Genomic DNA, 9409 nt, shown 5'->3' on the forward strand with positions numbered 1-9409 from the left:
CAACAAAGGGCCCCTGCCACTAGCCTGGACCAAGAACAGCCAACCACCTCCGCCGGCGTTAGTGGTCAGGAGGCCCCCACACAACAGCAGCCCACCAGACCCCCACCTCCTGCAGGAGAAGAACCACCCCGCAAGAGGGCCCTGAGATCTCGCAAGAAGACAGAGTAAGATGTCAAGACCCCCGCCAGCAAAGGATACCACCTGATGTCATCCCACTGTCCCACATTGTCACCCTGTCCATCCTTGAACTGCCCATGCTCCATCTCTCCACAGGCCTCTGGACAATGCACCTGTGTGACTGTTACTCTGGACTCTGCCATGGACATTCCTTCACCATAGCCCCCACCCACTTGAAACCACCCATCCCATTTTGAGCACTTAAATAAACACCCATTTAGCACAAAACTATCTGGAGTCTGGCTGTGATTTCAAAATATTGTAATTGACATGACATTGCAAATATGTCCTTGTACATAGTGAAGTCAACAAACAGCTGCCACAAAGCTGTAGTCCATGGGGAAACGAAGCACAGGACTCGTAGTGGGGACCCCAGATCTGAAATAGGGAGGGAAAAGCCACAACTCAGTCATCATACACTGGGGCAAATAGACAGGCAGCAGAGATGCAGGAGAGTAGTTCACATTCACTAAATTATGTTTGAATTGTTACCTGTGTCCTATTGGAAGTACTGTTCAATGATTCTGTCCCTGTTGTCTGTTTCAGCCCCGTCGTCTTCCTCCTCGTCACTCTCCACAGGTTCCACAGCTGCCACTACACCACCATCTCGACCATCCTCCTGCAGGAAAGGCACCTGGCGGCGCAAAGCCAGGTTGTGAAGCATGCAGCAGGCCACGATGATGTGACACACCTTCTTAGGTGAGTACATTAGGGATCCACCTGTCATATGCAGGCACCTAAACCTGGCCTTTAGGAGGCCAAAGGTGCGTTCGATCACCCTCCTAGTACGCCCATGGGCCTCATTGTACCGTTCCTCTGCCCTGATCCGGGGATTCCTTACTGGGGTCAGTAGCCACGACAGATTGGGGTACCCAGAGTCCCCCAATAGCCATACACGGTGTCTCTCTAGCTGTTCCATCACGTAAGGGATGCTGCTATTCCTCAGGATGAAGGCGTCATGCACTGACCCAGGGAACTTGGCATTTACATGCGAGATGTACTGGTCAGCCAAACACACCACCTGGATGTTCATGGAATGGTAACTTTTTCTGTTCCTGTACACCTGCTCCCTGTCTCTTGGGGGAACCAAAGCCACATGGGTCCCATCAATGGCACCAATGACGTTGGGAATATGTCCAAGGGCGTAGAAATCACCCTTCACTGTAGCCAATTCGCCCACCTCAGGGAACATGATGTAGCTCCTCACGTATTTCATCAGGGCAGACAACACTCTGAATAACACCTTCGAAAACATGGGCTGAGACATCCCAGAAGCAATTCCCACTGTTGTCTGAAATGACCCACTTGCCAGGAAATGGAGTACTGACAGGACCTGCACCAGAGGGGGAATCCCTGTGGGTTGGCGGATGGGGGACATCAGGTCGGGCTCCAGCTGGGCACACAGTTCATGTATAGTGGCACGGTCAAGCCGGTAGGTCAGGATAATGTGGCGTTCTTCCATTGTCGACAGGTCCACCAGCGGTCGGTACACGCGAGGATTCATCCGTCTCCTCGCCAAACCCAGCGGACGGTGCCTAGGAAGGACAACATGGAGCACACAGTCAAGCAACCCACAGGTACGTACTCACAGCTTGCACAGTAAACGATTCTCTATGCAGTGAATGGCGTGTCTGAGTGGCTATGCAAGGCCTAGGCCTGTGTGACGCAGTTGAAATTGAGCCATGTGGACCCTCGAAATGGCGGCTGCCTGACCTGTGAAGTGTGACAATGGGATGTGAGGTCAATGCGCTGGCGTGGCAAACCGCGGCGGTCGGCGGGCGAAGACCGCGGCGCGAAGCCGCATTGGTTAACATTGAAGCCTATGGGTTTCAGAAGCCAATGGCGAAGGGCGCCGGCGGTGGCGGTACGCACCGCCGCGGTACGCACCACCGCGGACGTGACCGCCATTTCCTATCTACTTATCCACTTGCGACTTGAACTTTCACAGGAGAGGACCTATACTGCAAGTGTTGCTGTGACCTCGGTCTGGAAGGGACAATGGCTGCTGCGACTGGGGAAAGGGCCCCTGCCTTCACTGGAGAGGAGTTGGAGAAACTTGTGGATGGGGTCCTCCCCCAGTATGCGCTACTCTACGGTCCTCCAGACCAACAAGTGAGTTTAATTCAATATGGATTTGGGGCCACTGGCTGGCTTGGGGGCCTGGCGGGGGGCCTGGCGGGGGGCCTGGCGGGGGGCCTGGCGGGGGTGGGGGGCATGTTGGGCCTGGCGGGGGGCCTGGCGGGGATGGGGGGCATGTTGGGCCTGGCGGGGGGCCTGGCGGGGGGCCTGGCGGGGATGGGGGGCATGTTGGGCCTGGCGGAGGGCCTGGCGGGGGGCCTGGCGGGGATGGGGGGCATGTTGGGCCTGGCGGGGGGCCTGGCGGGGGGCCTGGCGGGGATGGGGGGCATGTTGGGCCTGGCGGAGGGCCTGGCGGGGGGCCTGGCGGGGATGGGGGGCATGTTGGGCCTGGCGGGGGGCCTGGCGGGGATGGGGGGCATGTTGGGCCTGGCGGGGGGCCTGGCGGGGATGGGGGGCATGTTGGGCCTGGCGGGGGGCCTGGCGGGGGGCCTGGCGGGGATGGGGGACGTTGGGCCACTGGCAACGATAATGCAGACAAACTTGAACGTGGTATTTCTCCCTCCCTGTACGTGTCACATAGGTCCGCGCCCATGAGAAGATCGGGATTTGGCGTGCCATCGCCAAGGAAGTCCGGACCCTGGGGGTCCACCATCGACGGGGCACCCACTGCCGCAAGAGGTGGGAGGACATCCGCCGCGGGACCAAGAAGACCGCCGAGTCTCTGCTGGGGATGGCCTCCCAACGTAGGCGGGGTGCCTGCCGTCAACTGACCCCCCTGATGTTCCGGATCCTGGCGGTGGCCTACCCTGATTTGGATGGGCGCGTGAGGGCAGCACAGCAGACATAAGGGGGTGAGTACAAGCATCATCTACTCTGTTGTCGCGCAGTGGAGGTGTCTGGGTGGGGGAGGAGGGCTGTGGGTCCCCCTAGGCCAGGGCGATATCTGTAGGCTGGGCACCCCCGTAAGCCCCTGTGTCCCCAGCCACCACCCTCAGTAGTGTGTCAGTACAGCCATCCCTGGGCCGTGTCATCCATGGGTGCAGTTGTCAACTCTAGGCGTGTAGGGCATGTTCCACGGAATGCGTAGCGGACCCCAAGTGCGCAACTTAGTGCAGGGGGCATCTGTGTCTGTCATGTCCGCTAACTGTACCGGTGATCCATGTACTCAAAATCTCTTTATTTCTCTCTCCCCCCCCTTTTTGTTTGTCCTTCTGTGCTTGTGTGCATCAGCATCATCAGGCGGAGGAGAAGTGGCATCGGGGCAGGAGGGAGCTGCATCTCACATGGCCCAGGAGGGCCATGCCACAGAGTCTGACTGGACCAGTGAGACGGAGGGCGAGGGGAGCTCCACGACGGGGACGACTGGACCCTGCAGCGACACGGACACGTCCTCGGAAGGGAGCTCCCTTGCGGGGGTGGCACCATCCGTGCCCCCCGCCATTACAGGTACAGCCGCCACCCAGCGCACCATCTCCGCCCTCCCAGCAGCCCCTCAGCGTTCGCCCCGTGCCCGCTCTGCCAGGAAGCCGGGCATCTCCTTCGCCCCAGGCACCTCAGGCCCTGCCCCTGTTACCCCCGCTGCCCTCAGTGAGGAGGTCATTGACCTCCTCCGAACGCTCATTGTTGGGCAGACTACCCTTTTGAATGCCATCCAGGGGGTGGAGAGGGAGGTTCATCGCAGCAATGCGTACCTGGAGGGCATTCATTCGGGTCAGGCTGCCCATCAGCGATCGTTCCAGGCTCTGGCCTCAGCACTGACGGCAGCCATTGTCCCTGTCTCCTGCCTCCCTCTACTAACTCCCTCCTCCCAGTCTCCTGTTCCTCTGCCTGTCCCACCCACACCATCAGACCAGCCTGCACACACCTCAACACCCAAGAGCAGCTCATCCAAACATAAGCACCACAGATCACGCAGACATTCACACAAGCAACATTCCGATGCAGACATGCCAACAGTCACTACCACCTCTGTGACCCCCACCTCCTCGTCTCCCTCCTCCCTCCCTGTGACGTCTACACTCACACCTTCATTCACCTCACCATCAGCCAGTGTTTCCATCACCAGCATACCCTCCACTCCAGTCCGCACACGTGCAGTCACCACCCCCACTGCCATTTACACGTCCCCTGTGTCCTCTCCCACTGTGTCTGTCACCCCCTCTTCCACACCACACAAACGCAGCCACCCACCCACCCAACAGCCATCCACCTCACGACAGCCTCCCGCTCCTGCACCTGCACCCAAAGACAGCAAACTTGTCTCGCCTACAACCACATCCTCTCCCTCCACTCCCATACCCACTGTACCTACCACTCTCTATTGTCCCAAGAAAATCTATCTCTCTACTGCTACCTTCTTTCCTGACCCTGAGCCCCCCCCTCCTTCTCGTCGGGGTAAAAAGAGCACCTCAGTCACCACCAGCCCTGCAGCCCCCTTGACAAGGGTGCAGGGGTATTGGAGCCCACCAGCCCGCAGGTCTGGATCTTCGCCCAGCAGCAAGGGGACAGCCAGCCCACCCCCTGGGAAGAGGAGCAGAAGGCGGAAGGGCCGCAGCCGGAGCCCGGATTCGATATCCCCCCAGGACACTAGCCAGCCACCGTCAACAGCCACAACTCCAAAGGGAGGAAAGGGCCACAGACTCCCGACTAAGGAGGGCAAGGGCAGCAAGGCGGAGAAGTCAGGCAGCAGGCCTGCTGCCCATGGAGGACCCGTCACAGCTGCCCAGGAGGAGCCCGCAACCCCCATAGCCGCTGCCCCGGGAGGAACCGGCACAGCTGCCCCGGGAGAGCCCACCACCCCCATAGCCGCTGCCCAGGGAGGACCCAGCCCAGCTGGCCAGGAGGGCCCCACCACCCACAGCCCAGGTGGGCATTGAAGGAGCACCATCCCCGCTGCCCAGGAGGGCACCACCAGGCAATGAGCAGTTGGCCATAGAATGGCCGCCGTCTCCAGCACCGCTCCGCTGGAGCCCGCCGTCTCAAGAACCGCTGAACTGGGCCGTTCACGGCAAGAACCGCTGAACTGGGCCCCGCCGTCTCCAGCACCGCTCCGCTGGGGCCCGCCGTCTCAAGAACCGCTGAACTGGGCCCTTCAAGGCAAGAACCGCTGAACTGGGCCCTTCAAGGCAAGAACCGCTGAACAGGGCCCCGCCGTCTCCAGCACCGCTCCGCCGGGGCCCGCCGTCTCAAGAACCGCTGAACTGGGCCCTTCAAGGCAAGAACCGCTGAACTGGGCCCTTCAAGGCAAGAACCGCTGAACAGGGCCCTGCCGTCTCCAGCACCGCTCCGCTGGGGCCCGCCGTCTCAAGAACCGCTGAACTGGGCCCTTCACGGCAAGAACCGCTGAACAGGGCCCCGCCGTCTCCAGCACCGCTCCGCTGGGGCCCGCCGTCTCAAGAACCGCTGAACTGGGCCCTTCACGGCAAGAACCGCTGAACTGGGCCCCGCCGTCTCCAGCACCGCTCCGCTGGGGCCCGCCGTCTCAAGAACCGCTGAACTGGGCCCTTCAAGGCAAGAACCGCTGAACTGGGCCCTTCACGGCAAGAACCGCTGAACTGGGCCCCGCCGTCTCCAGCACCGCTCCGCTGGGGCCCGCCGTCTCAAGAACCGCTGAACTGGGCCCTTCAAGGCAAGAACCGCTGAACTGGGCCCTTCAAGGCAAGAACCGCTGAACAGGGCCCCGCCGTCTCCAGCACCGCTCCGCTGGGGCCCGCCGTCTCAAGAACCGCTGAACTGGGCCCTTCAAGGCAAGAACCGCTGAACTGGGCCCTTCAAGGCAAGAACCGCTGAACAGGGCCCCGCCGTCTCCAGCACCGCTCCGCTGGGGCCCGCCGTCTCAAGAACCGCTGAACTGGGCCCTTCACGGCAAGAACCGCTGAACAGGGCCCCGCCGTCTCCAGCACCGCTCCGCTGGGGCCCGCCGTCTCAAGAACCGCTGAACTGGGCCCTTCACGGCAAGAACCGCTGAACTGGGCCCCGCCGTCTCAAGCACCGCTCCGCTGGGGCCCGCCGTCTCAAGAACCGCTGAACTGGGCCCTTCAAGGCAAGAACCGCTGAACTGGGCCCTTCAAGGCAAGAACCGCTGAACTGGGCCCCGCCGTCTCCAGCACCGCTCCGCTGGGGCCCGCCGTCTCAAGAACCGCTGAACTGGGCCCTTCAAGGCAAGAACCACTGAACAGGGCCCCGCCGTCTCCAGCACCGCTCCGCTGGGGCCCGCCGTCTCAAGAACCGCTGAACTGGGCCCTTCAAGGCATGAACCGCTGAACAGGGCCCCGCCGTCTCCAGCACCGCTCCGCTGGGGCCCGCCGTCTCAAGAACCGCTGAACTGGGCCCTTCACCGCAAGAACCGCTGAACAGGGCCCCGCCGTCTCCAGCACCGCTCCGCTGGGGCCCGCCGTCTCAAGAACCGCTGAACTGGGCCCTTCACGGCAAGAACCGCTGAACTGGGCCCCGCCGTCTCCAGCACCGCTCCGCTGGGGCCCGCCGTCTCAAGAACCGCTGAACTGGGCCCTTCACGGCAAGAACCGCTGAACAGGGCCCCGCCGTCTCCAGCACCGCTCCGCTGGGGCCCGCCGTCTCAAGAACCGCTGAACTGGGCCCTTCACGGCAAGAACCGCTGAACTGGGCCCCGCCGTATCCAGCACCGCTCCGCTGGGGCCCGCCGTCTCAAGAACCGCTGAACTGGGCCCTTCAAGGCAAGAACCGCTGAACTGGGCCCTTCAAGGCAAGAACCGCTGAACTGGGCCCCGCCATCTCCAGCACCGCTCCGCTGGGGCCCGCCGTCTCAAGAACCGCTGAACTGGGCCCTTCAAGGCAAGAACCGCTGAACAGGGCCCCGCCGTCTCCAGCACCGCTCCGCTGGGGCCCGCCGTCTCAAGAACCGCTGAACTGGGCCCTTCAAGGCAAGAACCGCTGAACAGGGCCCCGCCGTCTCCATCACCGCTCCGCTGGGGCCCGCCGTCTCAAGAACCGCTGAACTGGGCCCTTCACGGCAAGAACCGCTGAACAGGGCCCCGCCGTCTCCAGCACCGCTCCGCTGGGGCCCGCCGTCTCAAGAACCGCTGAACTGGGCCCTTCACGGCAAGAACCGCTGAACTGGGCCCCGCCGTCTCCAGCACCGCTCCGCTGGGGCCCGCCGTCTCAAGAACCGCTGAACTGGGCCCTTCAAGGCAAGAACCGCTGAACTGGGCCCTTCAAGGCAAGAACCGCTGAACTGGGCCCCGCCGTCTCCAGCACCGCTCCGCTGGGGCCCGCCGTCTCAAGAACCGCTGAACTGGGCCCTTCAAGGCAAGAACCGCTGAACAGGGCCCCGCCGTCTCCAGCACCGCTCCGCTGGGGCCCGCCGTCTCAAGAACCGCTGAACTGGGCCCTTCAAGGCAAGAACCGCTGAACAGGGCCCCGCCGTCTCCAGCACCGCTCCGCTGGGGCCCGCCGTCTCAAGAACCGCTGAACTGGGCCCTTCAAGGCAAGAACCGCTGAACTGGGCCCTTCAAGGCAAGAACCGCTGAACTGGGCCCTTCACGGCAAGAACCGCTGAACTGGGCCCTTCAAGGCAAGAACCGCTGAACTGGGCCCCGCCGTCTCCAGCACCGCTCCGCTGGGGCCCGCCGTCTCAAGAACCGCTGAACTGGGCCCTTCAAGGCAAGAACCGCTGAACAGGGCCCCGCCGTCTCAAGCACCGCTCCGCTGGGGCCCGCCGTCTCAAGAACCGCTGAACTGGACCCTTCAAGGCAAGAACCGCTGAACTGGGCCCTTCAAGGCAAGAACCGCTGAACTGGGCCCCGCCGTCTCCAGCACCGCTCCGCTGGGGCCCGCCGTCCCAAGAACCGCTGAACTGGGCCCTTCAAGGCAAGTACCGCTGAACTGGGCCCTTCAAGGCAGGAACCGCTGGCCCTTTGGCAGACGTGGCAGGGCAGGATCTGTCTCGGGCAGGGCTGCAGGATGTCCTCTGGCCAACATGCCTCCTCCAGTGGCAGTGGAGTCTGTTATGGACTGCTTGGACTGTGGCTTTGCTCTCCCCAGGATGGCCCAGTGGGCAGGCCACCCACTGTATGGACTGTGGCTTTGCTCTCCCCAGGATGGCCCAGTGGGCAGGCCACCCACTGTATGGACTGTTTGGACTGTGGCTTTGCTCTCCCCAGGATGGCCCAGTGGGCAGGCCACCCACTGTATGGACTGTATGGACTGTGGCTTTGCTCTCCCCAGGATGGCCCAGTGGGCAGGCCACCCACTGTATGGACTGTTTGGACTGTGGCTTTGCTCTCCCCAGGATGGCCCAGTGGGCAGGCCACCCACTGTATGGACTGTATGGACTGTGGCTTTGCTCTCCCCAGGATGGCCCAGTGGGCAGGCCACCCACTGTATGGACTGTTTGGACTGTGGCTTTGCTCTCCCCAGGATGGCCCAGTGAGCAGGCCACCCACTGTATGGACTGTTTGGACTGTGGCTTTGCTCTCCCCAGGATGGCCCTGTGGGCAGGCCACCCACTGTATGGACTGTTTGGACTGTGGCTTTGCTCTCCCCAGGAAGGGCCAGTGGTCATGGAGTCCCCTCGTGGATCTGGCGTCGTGTACTCAAGTGGCTGAGGTGCCCCCCCTTCCCTTCCCCCTGAGGTGCCTGTCCTTTTTTCTTTCTGATGCCCCTGCAGTGTTCTCTCCGTGGAGTTCTTGTCGTGGGACTGGGCCTTGCCCCTTTGCTCAGGACCCCTGTGGTCCACGGACAGTGGTTGGACTACATTTAGTGGCTGTATATATTTTGTACATAGTTTATTTATTTATTTTGATTACTGCTGTCCATTTTTCAATATATCTGCCCGTTTGAGATCTCTTCTTTTGGTCTTTGCATTATTTCAGAAGGGGGGGGTTTGTGGGTTGTGACAGTGATCTGTGGGAATGCATTGATGTGTGTGTTGTAGTGGGTGTGGGTGGGTGGGTGTGTGCCGGTAATCTTTTCCCTCGCCTGTGTCGTAGGTGCAGTACTCACCGATGTCTTCCGCGCCGCCGGGCGTGCTCCTGGTACAGGAGCAGGTATAGGAGTGCGGGGATGACCTGCAACTCGGGTTCCATACTGCCGGAATCTCGCGTGCTGTATGTGGAGGTGAGCGTTTTCCCGTTCGTAGTCTGTTTCCGCCGTGTTTTTATCGGCTGTGCTCCCG

The sequence above is a fragment of the Pleurodeles waltl genome, chromosome 5, assembly GCF_031143425.1.
Source record: "Pleurodeles waltl isolate 20211129_DDA chromosome 5, aPleWal1.hap1.20221129, whole genome shotgun sequence".
Lineage (NCBI taxonomy): Eukaryota > Metazoa > Chordata > Amphibia > Caudata > Salamandridae > Pleurodeles > Pleurodeles waltl.